This window comes from Trachypithecus francoisi, unplaced genomic scaffold, assembly GCF_009764315.1.
Source record: "Trachypithecus francoisi isolate TF-2019V2 unplaced genomic scaffold, Tfra_2.0 Lachesis_group16, whole genome shotgun sequence".
Classification (NCBI taxonomy): Eukaryota; Metazoa; Chordata; class Mammalia; order Primates; family Cercopithecidae; genus Trachypithecus; species Trachypithecus francoisi.
Genome location: NW_022681461.1, coordinates 78,062,625 through 78,082,009, shown reverse-complemented (window position 1 = coordinate 78,082,009; position 19,385 = coordinate 78,062,625).

Genomic DNA, 19,385 nt, shown 5'->3' with positions numbered 1-19,385 from the left:
ACATCCAGAGTTGCTCAGGACAAGCTGTTTGTTAATCCAGGCTAGTAAATGAGGGGGAGGGGTCTAAGGTATTAGTTAAAGAGTCACCAAAGTCAACCTCATTGGGTCAAAGCTTGGTAGAACCCAGGAAGTAGCCAGATTATATCAAAGGCAATGGGGATTTCAGGAAAAATGTTGAAAGAAAATCATTGAGATTTAACAATAGATTTCTTTTTCCATCAATATTGGGAAAGTGTGCCTGGTAAAGAAGGCACCAGGGGATCCAATAAGCACTGTGAGGTTATAGACACATCTTTTACTCTTTGCTTATTCTGTATTCTAAGACTTGACAATGCCTTGTATATACTTGGTACTCAATAAATGTTAGTTGGCAGTTGAGTGAATGAGTATTTGGGCAGTAAGTGGGATGGTCCCAGTTGCTGTATCTAAATATCTGTATAACTTAACAGTTCCTTGCTTATGGAGAAATAAATTTTGCACTAACCCCCAATTTTTTTCTCATGAGGAATCATAATGCCAGATACAAAGAAGTAACAGACTTAGGTTGCTCTGGACTCAAGGGTTCTGGGTTCCAGTTTCAGCCTTAGAGCTATACTGAATCTTCACCTGTCTACTTGTATGACATAGAGAAATCATGTAAAGTCAGCTTTCTTATCTGAAAATTTGAAGTGGTATTTCTTACCTCATGAGGTTTTTCTTTTTTTCATAATTCCATGAAAAAATGTGTATGCTCTGCCAGTGCACTTTCTGAAGGGTTGCAATTAGGAATAAGAGAAACATGCTTTGGCATCAGAGTGTGTTCAGATCCTGGGTCTGCCACATAGAAGCTGACTGTTCTCAGGCTAGTCACTTAAATTTTCTCAGTCTCCTATTCTGCATCTCTAATAAAAGGATAGTAATAATATCCACTCCACTGAGTTGAGGGGATAATGATTGCAAAGTGTTTATACTGTCCAGAATATAGTAAGTGCTTATTATTATTATTAGAAAGAGGAAGCAATTTCTCATTTGGAGATCAGATTTTGATAAGACAGAGATGCTTACTATTCCTTAAAGATTTTTCTTCTTCTTTTAAAAAATGAACTTTTAAGAACATAGCGAATCCACAACATTGAGTTTCACTATTCAATTTTAAAGTCAGCATTTCAATTTTTGCATTATTTTCCTCTTGCTTCTTTTGGAATGGAACCACCAAAGACATGAAAAGACTTTATAAACTGGATAACGTCTTCTGCTCTTTCCCAGGTCTTTGGGATATAATTCAATTTCATGATGCAGTTAAGAAAGAAGTCTAAACCAAGGGACACTCACCACACGGCAGCAACATGTGGCTATTTCTCTAATGTGATTTCACAGAGAATTTTTAGGTCATCCAGGGTTTCTGTGCCTGTAGTTTTTCATCTCTCAAAAGGGGATTCCTGACTCATAGTGTGGGGTGAGGTTGAAAATGCATGGTATAGATGGAAATGCTTTCTAATTGGAAGGTGACTAAGGACACAGGTACTATGGTGTGGTCCTCAGAGCAAATTCTTCGTGCTCCTTTCTTTTTTCTTTTTTTCTTTTCTTTTCTTTTCTTTCTTTTTTTTTTTTTTGTATTATACTTTAAGTTCTGGGGTACATGTGCAGAATGTGCAGTTTTTGTTACATAGGTATGCACGTGTCATGGTGGTTTGCTGTAACCATCAGTAACCATCAACCCGTCATCTACATTAGGTATTTCTCCTAATGCTATCCCTCCCCTAGTCCCCCACCCCCCAACAGGCCCCAGTGTGTGATATTCCCTTCCCTGTGTCCATGTGTTCTCATTGTTCAACTCCCACTTGTGAGTGAGAATATGCAGTGTTTGTTTTTCTGTTCTTGTGTTAGTTTAGTGAGAATGATGGTTTCCACATTCATCCATGTCCCTGTAAAGGACATGAACTCATCCTTTTTTATGACTGCATAGTTTTCCATGGTGTATATGTGCCACATTTTCTTTATCCAGTCTACCATTGATAATTGTGATAATTGTGATAATTGCTATTGTGAATAGTGCCACAATAAACATACATGTGCATGTGTCTTTATAGCAGAATGATTTATAATCCTTTGGGTATATACCCAGTAATGGGATTGCTGGGTCAAATGGTATTTCTAGTTCTAGATCCTTGACGAATTGCCACACTGTCTTCCACAACGGTTGAACTAATTTACACTCCCACCTTTTTGGGTCCCTGGTGGTTGAAACACCTTGTAAGCATCCTCCTCTTTACTGCTTAATGAATCAGCCACAGGTCTCAGGAAGCTTATGATTTCTTTTTCTGCCCTGATCTCTGCCCCTCTGAAATGGCAGCATTTTCACGATCTTCTTCCTTCCACAGCTGACATTTTCACTTCTTATCCTGATATCAAGAGGCTGCTCATAGAAATTTTGAAAGTCAAAATTCTCAGTCCCATATTCCTGCTGCTTTGTAAACTTAACAACTGACTGATGGCATCCCATAGGAAAGACTGCTCTTGCAAGAAACTGGCTCAACAACCTCCTCCCATCATTTTTCTCTTGCTTTCTATGAAGACCTAGGGAGTTTGAATGAATCCCCTGTTTAGGGCTTGGGGAGGACAGCCTGGCCTAGAGGGCCCAGAACTAGAGCAGGTTTCTGTCTTGGGCACACAGGGCTCAAAACCCAGAGGATTCATCAAGCCAGGATCCCTGGAGGCAAGCCTAGGTTCAAATACCTGGTTGTCTATGTTGTACTCTCTTGTTTTCCCAAATGCTGCTCTATGTCTAACTTTATTCTCAGAACATTATGAGATAGGAATAACTTCCTGTTTTTCCAGATTAGAAGCTCAAGGCTCAGAGAGGTTCAGTAACTTCTGTGAAATCACACAGGTAAGTGACAAGAGCTGAAATTCAAATGCAAATCTGACACCTAACCCCACATTCTTTTCCCCAATAACAAAGGACCTTCAGACGTTGGGAATTAAGATAAATTTGCAGGCTAAATCCCAAAAATATTTTGCCCTGATAGTAAATAAATTTTCCAAATAAAAACCAAGTATTAATGAATAATATCTTAAAGAGTTTGGAGTGCTGGGAATGTCGGTAATAGTGTTAACAAAAATCAGCAGTTGAATCAGCTGGGCACTTTTCCTCCTGAATATTCTAGTCTCAAACAGCCAGAGGTTATTTCTGATTACATCAGCAGCCAGGCAGATCCAGTTTAGGAATCTCGAAACCACATATGTGACTCACATGTCATTGTTATAACAGTAGGAAACACATTAACTCTGCTTTAACAAGCGTTCATTGAAAAGTCGTGTTTCCAGAAACCAGTTTCTCGGTGTGCTTGGAGCACATAATCTAAGCCTTTTTCCCGATGACAGTGTCCTTGCGTGAGGCTGTACATTATGTGATCTGACAGCTTAACAAGACAGTATCTGCTTTTATAAACTCTGTGTCCTAGCACATTCCATTGAACTTATAGCAGGTGACTAATGAGTATTTCACCACCACGATATTTTGAGTTGAAAGCTATAGGGACTATCATTTGACTGAACAATACATTAAACATGCTTGCAAACATTGTAATAACAAAATATTTCTGCTGAAGTCATAAACAAGAGTTCCTTCGGTCTAGCTCAGAACTGTCAATAATGCTGGTCTGTTACAGACATTTTGGAATGACGGAAGACAGCGCTTATGGTTTTCCAAATACATGAAGTTGATTCTTTTTTAAAACTGTGTATGCTTAAAATGAGAACTTTTTCATAGTTGGATGACCATTGTGGGGTCTCAAATACTTATCCTCTGGTGTTGGTATGGAAGTTGAAGACCCAAAGCATAGTCTAGAAAATGGAAACTACAGGGGACAGAAATTATCACACTTAGATTCAGCCAAACTTGGTTTCCATGTCACATCCTGCTTCTCTCCTGGCTATTTGATCTAGGAAAAGTCACTGACCTTCTCTGTACCTTAGCTTTCATGGGAAAATCATGATACTTTACAGGAGAATATGTGAGGATTAAAAGAAGATGATAGGTAGAAGGTTCCCAGTACATAGTAAGTGCTCAAAAATAGAGTATCATTCATTTTTTTGTCTCCATGGAAGCAGTGGACAACCAGAGAAACAGAGAAACAAGTTCTGAAGGCAAGGGATGAGGGTTGATTGAGTGTGTGGAAGAGGAAATGTGGTAGAGCCTGAGTTACTCAAGGGGAAAGAGGAAGAACCCAGGAGCCCAGTCTTACTGAATGCCTACCACTGCGTGCCAGAGATTAGAAGGGGTGTCAGAGGAAACAGGATAAACTTTTTTAAACAGACATGGGAGTCCAACCTGTGTGGGCTGGTTTGACTTAAGAGTGATGTTCCCTGGGGTTTTCTCTTGCCTGCCTTTTTAGGTGTTACAGGGAGAAGGAGAAAGGAACATATGCTTTTGTTTACTCCAGGGAGGAATAAAAGAGAGACAGAAAATAAACAGAACCTAAAACTGGACCATTAAAACTCGGATAAAATTGAAATGGCAGTGTCTTGAGATTTCCTTGCCATGTTATAGGTTCCTGGGCATAAAATGATGGAGCACCAGGGTTCTTGTAGTTATTACTGGAAAATTAAATGAAAACACACCCACAAAGATAAAGACTTGATTTGATAGTCCTATAGATTTTGGATTGTTTACTGTAAGGGAAGTAAGAGCAGCTTTATTTGGGTTTGGATTTGTGTTTGTAGAGGAGTTTTATGTGGGTGATTTTGCAATATAATATCTACTTTCCAAGAGATGCCATCATCTGCAGAACAGGGAGATGTGATCCAGACTTGCTCATAACAATCTTTATCATTGTTTGGGAGGTGATTTGACTAGTCTTGATGGGCAGCTGGATAGAAAATTCTAATGAAGGACGGGACGTGACCAAGCTCATATGCCCACAGAGGCTCAGCAAACAAGACTTTGCAGCAGCCTCTACAAAGTGGCTTCAAGAATTTATTTGAACAGTGTCCATCAAAATGTGAATGTATACCAAAGAGCTGGTGTAGGCTTAGACTGAATTATATCTATGCATTGGGGTGTGGTATGAGGCAGAACCTTCCCAGTCCCAACCTATCCTAGAGTTCAACTACTATTAAAAAATTGTTGACTGTTTCTTACTATACAGATACCAAGTTATGTTAGAAGTACATCAAGTCTGGGCCAATAAAACCCATTGTTTGGATGACACAAGTGAATGAGTGGACATGTTGATGCTCTGCCCAGATCCTCTCAGATCCCTTTTACATTACTGTGTATCCCTTTCCTGACTTCTGGGTGCCTTCCTGTCTAACAGACAGTGCCCTTGGGCTGCTACAGCCACTTTGCCTAGGACCTCAGAGAGCTGGAAGTACCTGAGTTTGCAACCTGCTGGAGTGACCCATGCCAGTGATGGACTGTAATAAAGAATATGAACCCTGTCTCCTTGCCTTGAGTCTGAATGAACTCTAAGGTGTAATTCCACTCTATAGACTCCCTGTGGGATCAGACTGAGGCTGCATACTGCCCGAGATTGTACCTTGCTCAATGTCTTCTCCTTTCCTTTCCGGCTTCCTGAGCTCCTCTGCTAGGCTGTCCTGGGAACTCTCCCCTAATAAATCACTTGTACTTGAATTATCATCTCGAAGGCTTCTCAGGAAACTGACCTAACTAAGGCAGTGCATTAATCCAAATGCTTCATATTGAAATGGGGTGTGTGTGTGTGCACGTGCAACTTAATTATTGTGATCCTCCTTTCATAGCATGAAGGGGGCTTCTTGGATGAGACCTTAGTTCTCTCTGAAGGGATAAAGTTGATTCTTTCCACCCTCATGAGGGGAGCAAGGCAGGGATCCTAGGATGGGTTGCAGCCTGTCAATGTTAAGAACAGCCACAGCCTTGTTGGAAGGCTTGGTGCTATGAAGAAGATGGTGCTTTAACTCATCACAAATCAAGGGAGAGGGAGAGAGTGTGAGAGCCAGCAGCCTGCTGTTGCTTAGGGTTGGGGAATGCAAAGTGTCCTGCGACCTCTATAGCAGCCACTGTTTCAAGCCTTGGCAGTTGGAGGTGGTTACAAGTGGCCACCTTCATGAATGTGGAGAACACACACATTTTCCCCGAGAATTCCTAGGAAATAATGGGGACATGACATTCTGCTATTTTTTAAGAGATGGCTATCAATTCAATATTTATTTAGACCACATTACCACACATTTCTAATAACCCCAAAAATATGATGCAGGCTTATTAGGCTGGGCTGCCTCCAGGGATTGGAGACTCGCCATCAATGGAAACATCCAAACAGGGATGGGATGGGAGGGGCTCTTGTGAGGCACCTTGTAGCTGGGATTCCAACATCAACTGAGTGAGAGGGAATCACCTAGGTGATCCTTTCAGCTCCCAGGAATCAGTAATTCCATAACTAAGGAGAGCATGAGCATGGCAGGGACATTGTGGCATTTGCTGCTTTTCCCCACAAGGGAATATTCCATCGTTTGCCACATTCCTCATAACTCCTCCTCCTGAGTCCCTGCTAAAGAGTGACAGGGATTTAAGCTGGATAAAACAAAGGTTCTGAATTCTACAACTCAGCAGGCAGGCAGAAGAAAACAACTCCCTCTTTCATAAGGAGCTGTGGTTTCGTCAGTTGCCTAGTTTACCCGGCTTTTATTGCACAGGGTTGGGGATCATTGGAGGTTTGGGACACATAGCAGGCAGGCTTGGCTCTGCCATGTCTTCACTCTAGGCAGACATCTATTACCCCATCTTCCCCTCCAGTCCTTGCAACAACACTTAATTACGTGACACTCTGAGCTCCACCACCACTTGCCTCACTTGGCTCTATCCTGCAGGCTTGCCTGCTGGGTTATTCCTGTAGGATACACAAATTTTATTTTGGTGCTGCTGCTCCCATGTGAGACTGAGTCTGAGCTTCATCGATGATGTAGAAAGGATAACAAACACATGTGGAGAAAGTGAGAAGAATGGACACTGGAGCCAGGTGAAACCAGCCACCTCAATTTTTTTAACTTCCTGGTTTTGAATTTTTTTAACTTCCTGGGTCTTTGAATGAATAAAGCCAGTTTGGGCCCAGATCTTATTCATGAAACTTAAACTTCAAATATATGACATGCTTCCTCTTCAATGCAAATACTCACTCTAGGCTCTGAGTTGGGGTATCCAGGGTGTCCTCATGGCATGGTGGCTGGAACTCATCCATTTTCTTGGAAATTGTCAAAAGAGATGAAAATTCTGGAAGGAGCAAGAGGCAGAAAATAAACTGGCCGGGCGCAGTGGCTCACGCCTGTAATCCCAGCCACTTTGGGAGGGGAGGAGGGCGGATCATGAGGTCAGGTGATGGAGACCATCCTGGCTAACATGGTGAAACCCCGTCTCTACTAAAAATACAAACAAACAAACAAACAAAAAAATATATATATATAAGCCGGGCATGGTGGCAGGTGTCTGTAGTCCCAGCTCCTCGGGAACCCGAGGCAGGAGAATGGCATGAGCCCAGGAGGCGGAGTTTGCAGTGAGCTGAGATCGTGCCACTGCACTGCAGCCTGGGCGACAGAGCAAGACTCCGTCTCAAAAAAAAAAAAAAAAGAAAAAGAAAAAAAAAAGAAGAAAATAAATCTTTCCCTACTTTGGAGTAGAACGACAAGGCTATTCCTCCTCTGAGGGAAGCCATGGGATCTGGGATGCTCATAGCCAAGAAAAGCTAACTACCGACATAAGTTACCAAATGGAGCAGAGGAGAATAATCAACAGTTTCATGGAAAACTCCCAGCTGTAAACCCCTTATTTTCACAAGTCAGGGTGGTTATGGAAAAGAGGGGAGCAGATCTGTGCCCTTGACCTACCCTCCTAGACAACACAGACTGGAGAAGAAAGGGTTAAATGGTGTGTGGAGGACTTGAGCTAGTCTCCCTCTCCATTCACATGAAATCCCACTGGGATATTCTAATCTCCTTGGAACACGCTGCATTATCTGTACTTTTAGCACAGCTCACGTTTCAAATGGCAGGCTGCAGAGCAATCTGATTGTTTTATAGGCCCAGCCAAGAGAGGAGCTCCAGTTCCTTTCTCCTGGCCAGGTGCCCTCTTTGAGGGAGAAGACCTGCGGTGTATAGAGACTAGCCAAATGCTTAAAGATTTCAGAAACTTCAAAGGCAGGGGAGGAGCCAGAAACAATAAAAAGGAAAATGATAAACATTCAGCTTAAAGACGGGCTGCGTTAAAATCCCTGAGAAATTACTCCGAGCAGTTAGAGGCCGATTCTCAGAGGCCCATGGCAATGTTCCATGGTGTTACACAACGTTCCAAGAAGCAATTATTAGCTTTGTTTTGGTTGTGATTAATACAGTTAACGACTCATAGAGGTGGAAAGACAATGGAAATGAGGACGATGAGCACACAGAAAGGGGTCCCTGCTCCAACCCAGCACTCTCTGATGAATAAGGGGAGTTCATCCCATCTTCAGGGTGTCTAGGAGGTCTTCACCCATTTTGAAAATTCAGTTTTGAAACTATTTTATAAGGAGAAACACAATTTTTTTAAATAGCCCAAAGATCTTGCTGTTGAATAGCAAAAGAAAATCTGCTTTATTAAGGGACTCATCACTTCCTGTGGGCAAAGCTTTGCCATGGGGCTCAGCATCATTAAGGTCATGTCTGTACAAAGACCAGGAGAGAGCCAGAGTGATGAGCCAGAATGTTTAGGTCCAAAATATTGGAAGGGCTCAGCCTGATTCTCATGGGGGACTTAAATAGCTCAAGTAGAAAAAAAAAAAGTCAATAGATTTAAATCAATGCAAAACTCTATGTGAGCATTTACTATGTGCCTGACACTTTTCTAGGGATGTGTTTGGTTCCAGCAGACAAGACAAAGATTCCCTTTTCTCATGAAGGTGACATTCTAGAAGGAGATACAGACACAAAATAAAAGCCACAATGATACATCATAGGTTAACGTTGACAGTGCTATGGAAAAGAAGAAAGCTAAGCATGGGAAGGAGTGTTAGGAGTGCCAAGGGCTACCTGGGGAGGCAGGAAACACAACGAAATGGGTGGAGATGTTGGTCTTCATCAAGATTGAGAGATCCAAGCAAGGCATGGAGGAGGTGATGAGGTCAGCCTAGAGGTTTCTAGGGGGCATCCAGGAAGAGTGAGGGACAGTGTGCCTCAAAGGGGCAAGTCAGGAATGTGCTCATGTGTGTCAAAAGAACAACAAGAAATCCAGCATGGCTAAGGTGAAATGAGTACTGAGGCAAGAGGATGGAGGTTCAGAGAAACAAGGGGTTGAAGGGAGGGCCTGAAAGGTCTTAGAGACATTGTGAAGATATTGCCAGAGTAAAATATTGCAAACACTGTGTCTCAATGCTCTAGGACACTTGAATAGCTTAGACAGAAAAATAAAAAATATTTACATATATACAGAAGAAATCATGTAGTTCTTATCTTCAAGAAGCTCACAGTCAAGTGGGTAAGATAGATAAGTAAACAGAATTACAATCTTACGTGTGATAAGTAGATACTACAAAAGACAAAAGCTTTGCCTTGGGAGCAAAGGGGATGATTTGTGATCCTGTTTGGGGGAACCAGGGAAGATTTCCTCTAGAGAGGACACCTGGGCCTACTTGTTAAGTTGAAAACAGTCAATTTGTTAGGCATTTCACCCTACAGATTTGCCCATAAAGACACTTATACTCCAAGGATGTATGTGGTTTGTCCCAGTGACCCCGCACCTAAGGTACCAGTGCAGTTTACCTCCTACTAGAGCAGTTGCCTGCCTGTGTGCAGACCCAGTTTGAGCTGTGTTTGAGGTTGTTTTCCTCTAGCTTTCTGCTGAGGTCATGAAATGAAAAGGCTTGCCACAACGGAGCTTCTTAGGAAACTCTGAGCTTGCTTTCTCCTGATGTTACCGGCTGCCCTCTATAGGAGTGTCTCCCAACTGGGGACTCTCCTTCAATGAGAATCTGGACTGTGAACATTGTAAAGATGGCCCTGTGCAAATGAATTTCCCGTGCTGGTAAATCTTACAGCAGAACAAGGAAGACCTCTAATCAAACAGAAGATATGTGGGTAATTTAATTAGAGATTCACTGGAAACTTAAGGTGTTCAAGGTGAACAACCAGAACATTGAAATGTATTCTTCCTGGTAGACTAGACAGTTTGCAAAGTTTGGTTTCAGGCATCCCAGGGTACATATGCGGGTTCAATCACTTGCTGGCTATGTGATCATGGCTCTGTTTTCCTTCTCTGTTACATGGGATCATAATACTTGTCTTTCCAAGCTCCCAGGGCTGTTCTGAGGATCATGAAAGTACATGGTAAGCTGTAAAACACTATACCTGTGTTGAATATTTTCCTTTCCAAGGTGACTTTAGAAAAAAAAAAACAAAAAACTTCATTGGTTTATTTAGTCAATATGACACACTTCTGCAATCATTTGAATCCATGGAATTTTCATATTAGAAATTACAAATATTAGAGAGATTCTTATTTAAGGCCCTCATGTTACAAATGAGCAAAAAGAGGCCCAGAGAGGGAATGTGATTTATTTAAGATTGCACGGCAAGTTAGAGGTAAAGCTGGACCGGGGTTCCCTGACTCATCTTTCCGTGTTCTTTCAAATAAATTACAGTATATAATAGAAGAGCATGTGAAGGAAGATTCTTCCTGCTTCTGACTGAGTCAGAGAGACAGGAAGTATCATTTCCTTTTGGGGTTCTTCCACTGGAAGCACACTGCATTTTCCTTCTATAGCAAACACTTTCACTAATTTTAAAGGCCTTCTTTTTTCATAAAATCTCTTAATCCAGCACTTGCATAAAACTGTTTTCTTTAATTCTTCCAGTAACCCAGTAGGTTATTAGTAATCCCATTTTGCAGATGAGGAAACAGCCTCTGAAAACTGAAATGACTGACCCAAGGTCACATCTAGGAGGCAGCAAAGGTGGAGCTCACCTTTGAAGGCATTGTACCCCTATGTCTTTCCACCACATCAAAACCGTATATGCTACTTTCTCTTTTAGCCTCTGGCAGAATTTAGATGTCTGCATTAGAAAGGAGGTAATTAAAGCAGCTGAAACAGTGAAATCTATCTTTATGAATCAACCTAATAAGTAGAATTAAAATCGCAAATTAGACTTAGAGGATAACCTGATTTTTAAATTTTTTTACAAGATTGAAAAAATAAACAAATAAAGATAATGTTTTCCATATACACAATGACTTTTATCCAAAGCAGTTTCACAAATGTGATAGAGATGAATCATACGTAGGATTTACGAGTGAGTCTAACATTTAGCAATGTGGGATGCCCTAGTAGAGACAGTGTCTGTGTAATAACAGGAGCACTGAAATCCGAACTGCTTTTATCAGAGATGCCTGGCAGATAGGATAGATTCATTATTATTGTAAACATAAGAAAGTATAATAAATGAATAAAACTCACCCACGTCTAGATAGCTAGAAGCAATTATTCATGATATTGCTGTATGTTTCTTCCTTCTCCCTGAACATTGCCTTCTAAAAACTTTGTCTGGAATTAGACTATATGTGAATTTGCACTTGATGTAATTAGTATTATTTACTATGATATATAACATGTTTCAAAAAGATAATATTTAATGGATGAATCACATTCCATTACTGAAAATAAAAAATATGTATTAGAGAAACAGCCCCAAAGGGGAGAAAAACAATGACAAAAACCAAATGCAGAAAAAAAGTGGAGAGCTGAGTTGCAGGTTTTAAGGCAAAAGATAAAGTCTTTACGAGAGAAGCCAGAAGAGACTCTTGTTTCAATGATACTCTGCTCCCTATTCTTGTTAACATTCCTGAGGCAACATTTTGGTTGATTCTTTCAAACTGGCTGCGTGTGCTTGTGCAGGGATTGGCCTGCCTTTTCTGTAAAGTGCCAGAGAGTGAATCATTTCGGTTTGAGGCAATACAGGCTCTGTAGCAACTACCCAACTTTGCCATTGTAGCCTGAAAGCAGCTATAGAAAATATATCAACCAATGAGTGTGGCTGTGTTCCTACACAACTTTATTGACAAAAACAGATAGTGGATGGAATTTGGCTCTCCCTGGGGCATTCGTTTATCAGACTTTGCCTGGGCCTGGCTCTGTGCTAAACTGTGTATAGATACAGAAGTGTTTTGTCTCTGCCCTCAAGTAACTGGGAGAGATTAGAAAAGGCATCATTGCAATGTAACATATGAAGAGCAATAAATAAGATGCACACCAAGTGCTGTGAGATCAAAGAGAAGGAAGCAAGCTGATCTCCTCTGGGCAATAAGGAAGGCCTCACAAATGAAGGGATCTAGCCTGAGTTGCAGAAACTGAGTAGGTGTTTATCTACATGTGTCTGTTCAGTTGGCTGTGTGTTGGGTTTCTTCTTCTATAAGGTTTGGGGGTGTCTCCATGAAAATTCCCAAGTCCTGGGCTTGGCCCAGGCCAGTAAAATTTCCCAAGAAACTGGTGGGCACTTTCCAGAGCAAACTTTACTAAACCATTGCCCTGGATTATTTTTTATCCTTGTTTGATCAAGGTATGAAAACAGCGAAGCCGGCGCCTCTTTGAAGTCCTTCTGTGTTGTGTCTATTTGGTGTGTGTATACATGTTATACAAGGTACGAAGGATGAAATCACAGGGTGTTGTTACAAATTCCACCCCCAGCTATGAGGCAATTGCATTATGGCATCCAGTCAATCCCATAATGAGTGCCTACTGTGTGCAAAAGGTGGTTTTCTGTCCAAAATAATGATCGATCCTCCATTTCCAGCACCACCTCCACCAGTAGCAGCAGGACAATTGTCAAAGGGACAAAGGGTCCCGAAATGTTTGCTTTAGAGGGAGCAAAGAGAATGAGGAAGTGGAAAGAAGAGGTATTTGTTTTGGGGTGTGTTAACTATTTCTCTTTTAGCAGGAATTTAGCTGAGGTGAGGGTTAATGATTTCATTTCTATTCTTGTTAAGAGTAACCAAGCTCTCCAGAGATTCTTGAAACAACTGCGCTATCTAAATACACAGTATTTTTCACATACTTTCACGTTAATCCCCCAGCTCTGTTTAAATCAGCTGCTAATAAAAACTTAAAACAATTCCAATAGATTTCCTTTAGAGAGTGGTAAGGGAAAGAGTTGAAGTTGGGGAAATGTGGCAGAATGCTAGAAATTTTTCTACTTAGGTCTTGGATCCAGAAAATTTAAACAATTTAAATATCATTAAAAGATGATTAAAATTTAAAAATAAATTTAATGTTTAAGTCTTCTCCTTTGAAAATTATGAATTAGGGAGCATAATTTTTAAGTAAATAAATGCTAGATATATAAGGAAAAATTAAGAGAAAGACATTGAGAAGTAGAACAGATAATGATAAGGAGAAGAGCTAAGGCATGGGAGAGAAGGATTGGAATCCATAAAAAATAAAAATACAAATTACAGTATTAGGGGAAGAGATAAAGTTTAAGAAGAAAAAAATCAAAAGTCAATTCTTGGTAAAAAGAGAAGAGTCAGGCTGGGCACAGCAGCTCACGCCTATAATCCCAGCATTTTGGGAGGTTGAAGCGAGCGGATCGCCTGAGGTCAGGAGTTCAAGAGCAGCCTGGTCAACATGGTGAAACTGCATCTCTACTAAAAATACAAAAAATTAGCTGGGCATGGTGGCTCATGCCTGTAGTCCCAGCTACTTAGGAGGCTGACACATGAGAATCACTTGAACCCAGGAGGTGGGGGTTTCAGTGAGCCAACATCGTCCACTGTACTCCAACCTGGATGACAGAGTGAGACTCTGTCTCAAAAAAAAAAAAAAAAAAAAAAGAGAGAGAGAAGAGTCAGAGGGAGAGAAAAGGAAGCAGAGTCAGTTATTAAAAAGTTCAGAAGAAATGACTATCTGGAATCTTCATGAGCAGGATGAAGGCCCACTGTTTTCAGCTCTTCACGTTCTCATTCTTAAAGCTTCAGAGTCTCTGATGTAAATGGGAACTGCCACTGCAGCCCCACAGGGAGCGTTTATTCTGGGTGGCTATGGCAATACCCAGAACAATCATTTCAGAGGCTGAATGCAACCAAACCTAGGACCAGCTGTCCCCTGTTGACTGGAGATGGACCTTGTACTGTGGGTTATTGATTATCAGCTTAACATTCTGCATGTGCCTTCCATGAACAAGACTCTGAAATCTGGGATTTACGTTGGACTAAAAGGTGGGCATTTTGAAGCATTTTATGGCAAAGAGTACTTTGTGTCAAGAAAAAAGCCACACTAAAGAGCTAAGGAAAACGCATTTGAGTTAACACATTTATTGAGCAGTTACAGTGTGCAAATCACTGCATTTATCTCTTCATACACACATCATCTCATCTACTTTTCTAAACCATCCTGTGAAATAGTTATTATTGTCTTCATCTTCTGGGCGATAAGCTTGGTGAGCTTATATGTGTTTTGTCCAAGGATCTATACCTATTAAGTAGTGGGAATGGGTTGGTGCCCAGCACCAAAATCCAAGCACATCAGCTCCTCTAACTGTATAGTCCTACTACTAATTCACTAGGAGAGAGGCTTTGGCTCTAGGGCCCACTAAACAAGAGGTTATCGGGGGAAACTTGGCAATGTCTAGAGACATTTTTGTTTGTCACCTGACTGGGGTATGCTACTGATGTCTAGTGGATAGAGGCCAGGGAATGCTACTAAACATCAATGCACAGAAAAGTTCCCACAACAAAGAACTATCTGGACCCAAAGGTCAGTCATCCTGAGGTTGAGAAGCTCTGCATAAGACGGAAGTCCCTGACCAGAGTTGCTCTCCTAAAAGATCCATCTGTTACAGGGCTACTCAGATATAGCCAGAATACACAAACTTTAATACTTTAAGTGCCTTGGAGGCTCTTGCGGGGACCGGGGGGGAAATGGGAAAGTCAGCTTTTCTGTTCTGTTTGTTGCCTAAATACAAGGCTTTTGGCTTTGCAACCTTCAATCAGTTTCTTTTAATGCAGTGTATTAGGAAGAAATAGAAAATGCTGACTAAGATCATGGGGAAACTTTTCTTTGCCACTTCTTTAGGCCTCTTCATCTTCTGCCTAAAACACTGCAGCAGCGACTTGATTGTTCTCCCATTTCCATCCTTCCCTCAAATCTACTTGCTGCCATCATCTTCCCAAAATACAGGTGAAATCATGCCACTGCTAAACTCTCTAGGGCTCCTATTACCTCAGAATCAAGATCGTTCATTCTTCCTAGCCTGGCACTCAGAGCACCTATGATCCTGATGCAATCTGACTCTCTCAAATTTAATTTCTAACTTCTCTCCTTTCTGAACATTTCTTACAATCCAACCAAGCTATAACACTTGCTTTTATGGGTTGGTGGTGGACAGGGTCCTAACCTGTGTTTTCCTGTCTCTGTCATGTTGCTAAAGCAATTCCTTTTTCTTGGAATGGCTTTTCATTGGTTCATTCATGACCAAATCCTACCTCAAGCTACAGTTCAAATGCCACCTCCACATTAAATTGTTTTCTGATTTCCCAAATTATAAATAGACGTTTTTGTCTTTGAAATCCTATAGCCCTTTCTCTGTGCCTCCAAATTTGAATGCATGTGCATGTATGCAACTTATATATAAAACCCATAGTATGTAATACATATAGAATATTATATAATATATCATATATTCTATTAAATTAAAATTATTTTATATAATTAAGTTATATAAAATTAAATATATATTAGTAAATATATATAAATTAAATACATTAAATTATCTATGAAATTAAATTACATAAAAAGATTTTGGTATTGATATAAGAATATCTATATAACTCAATGATAAAGAAGAGAGGACCTAGACATGGGTTCAACTGTATAATTTAGTATGAATTTAGTATATAGTAAAAGGGGCATCTTACATCAGCAATTATCTCTTCATTAATTATCTACAGAACTTTATATTATTTAAAAATAAATTCAGATGAATTAAAACCCCAATATGAAAATAGCTCATTATAGTGATATTATAAAAATATATATTCATGGGGTAGGTACACCTGAAATTATACACACAGAAAAAAGTTAAAAGGAAAAAACATAGCTATAACAATTTAAATTTTAAAAATTCTGATTGGACAAAGTTAACCTAAGTAAGGCTTAAAGATAAGAGACGTACTGGAGGAAAATATTTGTTACATAGACTGCAAAGGATTGGTATGAATAATATGTAAAGAGCTTAAACAGTTCAATACATTTAAAAAGTGGCCCAATCAGAATAATGGATAAATGAGATAAGAAGGCTCACAGGTTTATAGACTAGAAAATACAAATGGCCAATGAACACAGGAAAAGATAGTGAGCCTCATTAATAATTCAGCAAAACAGGAAGCCATCTACCACATTCTTCTTTTAGCCCATACAGGTTGCAACACATGAAAAAAGCTTACATAAAAATATTACATAATGGTGAGGGTGTGAAAAAGCAGTAACTCTCATATACTGTAGGTATGAATATAATTGATAAGGTTTATTTACAAAAGTAATTTATTAAGATTGGCTAAAAAGTAAAATGTGTAAAGTCTTTGGCTCAGCAATTCCATTCTAGGAGTAGCAAATGTGCCCATAAATACAAAACAGTAGGAACAAATGTTCATCAAGGGAGAAATGGCCAACCATTTATGCATATGCATACTATGGAATACTATGTAACCATTTAAAAAGATACACTAGAGACATGAAAATTTGTCCCAGTCATATTATATACTGAAAAAACAAGATATGCACAGACATGAAGATAGATATGAATTACACATTTTTTTTTGGAACAGTGAACACCAGTGGTTAATTTTGAGGAAAGTTATGAGATTGGGGGAGAATAGAAAGTTCGCTTTTTATTTAGTCCTTCATTTTTATTGATTTATAGCTTGATTTTTAAAAAATGAGACATGAATATAACCTGTCTCGTTTTGTAAATGATAAAATTAATATTTAAAAGGATAACTGGAACAACTAACATTTGTTAAGCACCTAGGTTCAAAATATCCTGATGTTCAAACGTGTCATCTCATAGAACCCTTGGGCAACCTGTTAAGGTATGTATTTTGTCATATTAGAGATCAAGCAACCCAGTTTGAGAGAGTTGAGATAACCTCTATCTGGACATATGAAGGTTAAGCTGTGAAGCCAGATAAGGACAAAGGCTGCCTATTGGCAGAGGCCATATCCTTCGCTGCAAAAGAGGATGAGAGTGTTCAGTAAGAGGTATGTCCTGGCAGCTGGGGCTGGGTAGTCTTGAGGACATGAAGCAGTCAAGGGTGGGAAGAGCCAGGGAGAAATACAAGTACAAACCTTAGAAAACACCAAAAGGGCCAGGCGCTGTGGCTCACACCTGTAATCTCAACACTTTGGGAGGCTGAGGTGGGAAGATCACCTGAGGTCAGGAGTTCGAGACCAGCCTGACCAACATGGTGAAAGCCCGTCTCTACTACAAATACAAAATTAGCTGGGTGTGGTGGTGCATGCCTGTAATCCCCACTACTCAGGAGACTGAGGCAGGAGAATCGCTGAACCCAGGAAGTGGAGGTTGCAGTGAGAGGAGATCCCACCATTGCACTCCAGCCTGGGTGACACAGCGAGACTCCACCTCAAAAAAAAAAAAAAAAAAAAAAAAAAGGAAAGAAAAGAAAAGAAAACACCAAAAGGCCGAAAGCAGAGGGGTGCACATGAGCAATAATGTGAACCCTGCTTAGAGAGAGGCATTGTACCTATAATGGCTATGTGGTGTGAAGGTATGAAGTTAAGTAGTTTTAAAAACACAGGGTCAATGCTCAGAGAATTGCCCTATGGAAGAAAGATTTAATTTGTTCCGGGTACCCTGTGGGGCATGGGGGAGAGAAGGGCAGAAGTGGGCAGAAGCTCCTGGGAGGCAGCGTATTCGTCTGCTTTCACACTGCTATAAAGAACTAGCTGAGACTGGATAATTTATGAATAAAAAAGGTTTAATTGACTCACAGTTCCTCATGGCTGGGGAGGCCTCAGGAAACTTACAATCATGGTGGAAGACAAAGGGGAAGCAAGGACCTTCTTCACATGATAGCAGGAGAGAGAGAGAGAGTGAAGGAAGAACTGTCAAACACTTTTAAACCACCAGATCGCTTGAGAACTCACGATCATGAGAACAACGTGGGGGAAACCGCCCCATGATCCAATCATCTCCCACCAGGTCTCTCCCCTGATGCATGGGGATTACCATTGAAGATGAGATTTCTGTGGGGACACAGAGCCAAACCATATCAGGCAGACTTCTGCTCAATAAAATAAATACACAAATAATTTTATTTCAACATCCCAGAGGACTTTGGAGGAAAAATAAAAAGCCTAGACCAACTGGGAAAGGAAGGCAATCTCTGTTACTGGAGAAGTCCTGCCTTGGGTAGGAGCGCTGTATTAAAAACTGAAGCATGACCTTACAGGTGACTCTCTGTGTGCAAAGTCTATGTAAGTAGAACAGCGGGATATACCTTCTCATGAAAATGAACAGGTGTGGAATCCTAGTATCTCCTGGTATTGTTTTTTTCTTCTTTCCTGCACAGCCCTTCCCACTCCCTGCTTTTTATTTAGGAACTACTTTTCCCCAGTTGCGTGCAGTTTTGGCAAATCCATCAGGATGCCTCCACCTCTCCTAAAACCCATGAAGTCAATCCCTCATTCTCCCTGGAATTTGAATCTTTAGCAGAGTCACAGAAAAACTAAATAAAATGGTTATAGTTTTTTTTTTCCCCACCCAAAAGACAGTGTCTTGAAGAGGCTATCTATTTGTTTGGCTACCTTGGCCTGTCCTCTTGCAGGTCTGAGCAGTTATAGAATATAGATAGCCACACTCTCTCATTCCATTCCAATCTAGGTTGGCCAAAGTTGGTTTCTATAGCTTCTCATTAAAGCACCTTAAACAATACAGGAGGATTTACACATTACTAGTGCCCAATATTGGTCATTCACTCTTTTCATAATTCAGAGCTTTAGATGGGTCAGGTTCTGTGCTTGGCACTGGGGATTCAGAGCCCAAGGACCCCAGGCTCATGAGAAAAACAAGCCCCAAAAGCTGAAGGAGTCAGTCCACGAGGCCCCTAACCTATTCTGGGAGGAGATACTTCTAGAGGAGCTGACACTTGAATTGAGTCGAGAAGTAAACCAGCGCTACCTCTGCTTCTTTCTCCATGCCACCCACTACACTCCACATTAGCAAGCATATTTTCATTAGCTACCCAATGCCACTGAATATGTGTCCCTGAAAGTGCCGGTGTGATTAAAGGACTTCAACAGATTTTTATGGGAAAGCTGAGGAAGCTACACATTTAGAAAGTTTAGGAAGCTACACATTCTTCGGGAGAATGATTGTGAATTTCAAAACAAAAC